Source organism: Dermacentor silvarum, chromosome 10 (genome assembly GCF_013339745.2).
Source record: "Dermacentor silvarum isolate Dsil-2018 chromosome 10, BIME_Dsil_1.4, whole genome shotgun sequence".
Classification (NCBI taxonomy): Eukaryota; Metazoa; Arthropoda; class Arachnida; order Ixodida; family Ixodidae; genus Dermacentor; species Dermacentor silvarum.
In genome coordinates this window covers 48,262,389-48,268,388 of record NC_051163.1, presented here as the reverse complement: position 1 = coordinate 48,268,388, position 6,000 = coordinate 48,262,389, and positions in this window count along the sequence as shown.

Here is a 6,000-nt window from a genome sequence, read left to right as displayed (position 1 = left end):
GGGAAACCGTGTCGTAGAAGCGAAATTGTACACGATGACGACTCGGTGTAGTTATGTGCAAACGCTCACGAAACAATTGTGATGGTGCACGGATCAAGCAAGCAAGGCTCACGTAACAATTTTGACGGTGCGCGGGTCACCGTCGTCACCTTGTTAATTAAGATAGAGTTAATTAGGACACTCGAACCCACGACCTTCGGTGGAAGTCGAACCCTCGAGATGACGTGGGAGTCGAAGCCACCACTTGTGGCGTTAAGGCAAAGTTATTATTATAGAATTATTTAAGGCACTCAAACCCACGACCTTTGATGTTAATTAGGGCGAGGTTAACTAAGCCAGCGTCAATTTAGGCACTCGGACCCGCGACCTTTGGTCGGGAAAATGTAATAAGAAGCAACAACGCATTCGAATGAGAATGTCAATAATTTAAGGAATGTCTCTTGAGCGCGCAGGCTTTCACGTTCACCCACTTTGGCGTGTAAAGTAAAGTATAAAGTAAAGTAAAGTGACTATCATTTTTTTGTTTCGCACTTTTATTATTTAGTCTGAGAAAATTTAGTATAAAAGGCATGCGCTGCCGGTGTTTTGTTTCATGTCCTTTGTTTGTGGGCTGTTATTCTCAAAATTTCGAGGAATAACTTTGTAAAGAATGTAAGACAAGTGTGAGAAAGTTTAGTGGTAAAACAATGCTGCTTTGTCTGTCTTGAAAGCGATCATCTTACGCGAAGGACGGATATGGATGGACTCTGGGGCAGTTTTCTCGTTAGGCAACGCATTTAAAAACTAGTCTTTCTCTCAATACTTGTTTTTAATTCAACCTGTGTCATGGCGTACTTATAATATTGCTGTTGTGGTGTGCCTTTGTAAATGCAATTTATTTTCTGCTGTGCATGCTTGTGTCATTTTCAATAAATAATTGTGCGTCATCTGCGGTGATCGAAAACCGTAAATCTGAACATACCCTGTTTGTGCAGCTGCTGCCATGTAACAGTGAACTGGACCACTGTCAAAACGCTTTCACGGGTTTTAGCAAAGGGGACAATATTATCTTACTGTATGTTCTGAAATTTGATTCTGATTCTGAATTCTTCAGGTTTAGTGCTCAATAGGGTCTCGAGAGCTACGCTTCTTCTTAACCTGTTTTTTTATGTGTGTTATAACATCAGCCGATCAGAGTTTATTCGATGCATTTCTGTCATGCTGACGCTTACGGTATACACTTGAATGATGTGTAAATGAAAGAAAAGTTAAGCGAAAGCTTTAGAATGGTTTATAGAGAAGTAATGGAAAAGCCATAATCGTGTCGATCGTCTTGCCGACGTTCTCGGCTTGCCGCATCGTGATAGTGGTGTCGTCGTCCCATTCATGCCATCGTTGCCTTCTTGACGTAATTATTGTATTCGTAGTCTGCTGTTGTCGTCGTCTTCGCAATCACGCTGCTGTAGTTTTCCTTGTTCTGGTTGTACAGCTACGGCTGTTTGGAGGTGACGAAACATTGGCGAGAATAGTATGCCAAATCAAAAAAAAAAAAAATATCCGCCTTCATTCCACCCTGCAAAAGTGGATGTATACAGTGAAGCTGTGGCCCACGTTAGACAAGCACCACCACCACAAGCGCCGCTCGTCACGCGCGCACGCACGCACGCGGAAGTGCAGCGCACATCCATGATTCTGCTAGGCACTCCGCCAAGCGCAAGTGCTTTATTGAATTAATTGAAATTTTCAAAGTAAATTGCATCAGACAATTCGTAAAGTACGACTTGCGCAGAAGCTGCAGACATCATAGCTTCGGATATTCGAATATACGACAAAACCTATTTTTCTTACGCAGAAACTCACAGGCAAATCCTTTTTCCAGCTTGCGTTTGAGGTTTGTCTGAGTGGCCGCGACCGTTGTGTGGCGGTGCTGTTTTTTGGGTGAGCACAGAATGAGCCCGCAAGACATTCCGAGCAACTAGAGGCTAACAGCTTCGCTGTATAATAAAGCTTGCAGTGATCTGGAATCATGGCCAATCTGTTGCTACGTCGGCATATCATAAGATGGACTCGCCCCGCATCGAACAGCTGACACTCGCTAGTATTCGCATACTAGAAGTTGTTGTAGAAGTATTTTTCTTCAAAAGCTTTTTGAACCTTGGAGGCTTTCGAAGCGTTCTCACACTACGGTGTGCCATAAGGAGCACTGTACAGGGGCACTCAGGAATAACTTTTACCACCTGGAGTTCTTTAAAGTGACCCCAATGCACACTACTTGAGACTTTTTTTTTTATTCCGCTGCCTACAGAATGCAGCCGCCAAGGCAGGGATCGAACCCGGGAGTTCATGTTAGCAGCACAGCGCCAGAACCATTGAGCTACCTTTGCGCGTTGTATGCCTTTAGACCCGGTGCCCCGAACATTTCTGCAGTTGCTTGCATGAATACCATTCGATTCTATTTAATGAACAGAATAATCATGCGCTTCCGTCACGCAGGTTGAGCGGCTGCCGACATGCTCGACAAGCTTGAAGTTTTGTTCACGCTCACCTGCCTTGCGAGATGCATGATTGTCACGCGCGCACGAACTCCTCTGCCGGACCCTGCTCCTGGACGGTGCGACCCCAGACCGGAGTCTTACAGCATCGAAAACAGGGCTAGCTGCACTTTCACTCGCGTCCTGGACATCGACCCGCACAGAATACCGCAGGAGATAGCGAGCGTCAAGTGCAAGTGTCCGGGAAACATCTGCAACACCCAGGGTGACTACAGGTGTCAGGATGTCAAGGAGAGGGTCAAGGTATCCTATCCGGCAGGTGGTGCTTGTGGGTCTAGGTCATCCGCTTGGCTGAACAAGACGGTGGAAGTGACGATAGCCTGTGTTTGCGCGCTGAGTCGTACGCTCAGGGCAAGTGAGGATCTATGGACCAGGCCGCTATTCGCTCCACGCAACATTACGTATGCCCTGCAGTCCTCGATGCAGAACTGAAGTAAGATTGAAATGCTGCGCAAGTTTGTTTTGGGTCTAAAACACCCTAATTCTATGTGTTGCTTGGCTATTGGTGCATAATTGCGAGCTTAAGAAGCACGCGCCTTATGCTGGGTAAAAGTGAAGACTCGCATGAGCGCCAGGTAATATGAGTAGAAGCTCTTTATATAAAACAGAGGTAGATGTGTATGAGTGACGCATGTGTATTGTTGCGTAGCATTGAAGAACAGTTTTCACAAGGAATGCGGCGATTTGGTTGTTCGTATGCATTGCAAGATGACTAGGCTGTACGTCCCAGGCCTCTTATGTGCGGTGTGGTTAGCGCACCTTCCGGGGTTGTTAATACGTGTGCTATCTGCTCCGAATAAACTGTGTTTACGAGTAAGCGCTTGTCTTGTGCCTACTTTTTTGTGCCGTCAAAGGTGTACGCTTATTAAGCATGGAAGCAACTATATTGCGAGTGCAAGCAGAGGACTCACGAGTGCTTATGACTCACTCGGGTCACAGTTACGCATTAGCGATATGAGATCAATTCACTGGATGATTGCCTTCTTCTTCTTTCTGTGGTTTTACGCGCCAAGACCAGTTCTGATTATGAGGCACGGCATGGTGAAGGGCTCCGGATTAATTTTGACTACCTGGGGTTCTTTAACGCACACTACAAAGCACGCAGACGGCGTTCTTGCATTTCGCCTCCATCGAGATGCGGCCGCCGCGGCCGGGATTCGATTCCACAACCTCGTGCTCAGCAGCGCAGCGCCTCAGCTGACTCGGCCACGAAGGCGGGTACTGGACGATTGTCTATTTGCATCGGTTTCAATTCAAAGTTACGATGTGGGCTTGTTGGCTAATTATATCTATATGAGTTATCGCGCAAAAAAAGCGAGTCATGAAGACACGAGAAGAGGTATGGGAGACCTATAGAACCACCTTTGCAAGTTGTTGTATGGTAGGGAAGAATATTAATATTTAACGTAACTAAACAGGGGCCGATGGGAGCATTCGTGAAATCCATAACCTATAGATAATTAGGGTTTTTTACCTATAAACGCTTCTCGAACATTCGAAAATATTGTTTGTCAATGAAATAAAGGGCCACAGGCTTTTCCCGCATACTTTTCTATGAAATAGTCGTTTCCCGCAAGATCTTACGAATTTGTGCTCCCGTGTCAACGGCAAGGAAACGTACGGAGAGCAGCGATAAGCACGTAAGGGGCTTTTGAACCGTTCTATAGGGTTTGTGTACAAGATCCTTTAAGTTGTGGCAATGAGTACATCGGCTGAACTGGTTGGTATATAAATGAGCATATGGGAGTGAACAACTTGTCAAACAAAAATACCAGTCGCACAATTATCTTTATCCTACAAAGAAGGAAGGATACCGTGGCACAAAAACTGGTGGAGGCCTTTTATGTCAGAAAAGCTGGTGGCATGTGCGTCAGCGTGCCCTCCTTGTGGATATAAATATAGCATTTCCTCAGTGACGGGCTATGATAATTTGTCGACAGCTTGTTGCCAAGCCAAGTTCAAGCTGCAAGTATCCGACACGATTGGCTATGGCGTCGGGCTTTAGGTATGCACAGCATTCAGTAATGCAGTCACAAAGCGGTTACGCTTGCAGAGATGAGCTGGGACACTGACGAGTGCTGTTGATTTCAGTGGCAGCCGGGCGCTACACGGGTGTTCCTCTTTTGTGCTCATCTCCTGCGACTTCATTCGAGGGAAGCTTTATTAAAAGATTTGTGTCTGGCGTCGTTGTCCTTCTGTCGAAAGAGCGCAGTGAGCCATCAACGACGCAACGAGAAGTGTTAGCAATGTCTCTCCTTTGCGAAGTGTGTCTATTTTTGTGAATCGAAGTGTCTGCGATGCCTCACTGGAAGGTTCACCTGTTACGCGAATTGGATTTTTTTTTAATACAGTCCATCGCTTATTTAGAGCTTTCGGTGCTACTTAAAGTTCCCAGTTTAAAAAATCGAAGCCTTTATTCGAAAGCGGAACTAGTCTATTAATCTATCTGCTATGTTTTTGCTGGATGCCGCTTCCGCACTCGCCAAACCAGGCGCAGGTGAAGGCAGTGGAAATGTGGTGTCATGCCGCGGCTTGTCCCGGAAGCAGGGTGTATGCTGCACTTAATAGTGCATGCGGTCACATAATATTGCTGCGCGAAACATTATTCTTCGAGTTTTTTTTTTCATTTCATGAGATGTCTCTACATGTCTGGTAAGAGCTCTTACGACAATCTGTACCCGTATGCGATAGTTTTTTTTTTTTACATAAAGTGTTTTCTCATTAAACCAGTGTTTTCAGCACTTTGTTAGCAATGCTGTCGGCACTGTTATGGTAAATTCTGGACAAAAGCACTTCTCTGGCCTGCTTCAGTAGTGTACGGCACAACAGGCAGGTATTTTAAGGGAAGAAATACGGCCCTCCCGTGCTGGTGAAGTGCCACGGCAAAGTCGTAAAGAGCCAACCTCAAACACATTGACTTTAGTCGAGGCCTCTCAATGCGGTATAGAGCCCCCTATAGTAGAGATCAGTGGTGTGCACCCTTATATACTGGCTTTGCTTTCTAGTCGGAACACTGGCAACAGCTCCCTGGCTTTCTGCTACAGCGAATTCTCTAGGTACTTGTGCCCTACTTTGTGATAAAATGGCACTTGGCACTGGTGATCTATACCAATTTTGCACATAAATGATGCAACAACAATTACAACACGAGGGAGGGGGCGAGGGTGACCGTGGAGCTCTCAGTGAAAGAACAAAAATATATATTCCGATTCCAATGTGACGTGATGCAACAACAAAACAGAAAACAATGCATGGAAGCGAATAGCACTTCCATGCCACAAAGGTAATTGGAAACAGAAATGCCCGCAACGTAATCGAATAAGGCAAAGCTGTGTTTGCTCGTGTGTGTTCGAACACAGTCCACAAGCAGTAGCGACACACAGTATTGTTGCCCATTGGTTTAGTTCGCCACTTTAAAGTGCCAGAAATTATAAAGAAAAAAATCTGCATTATATTCTTGTCACGAACA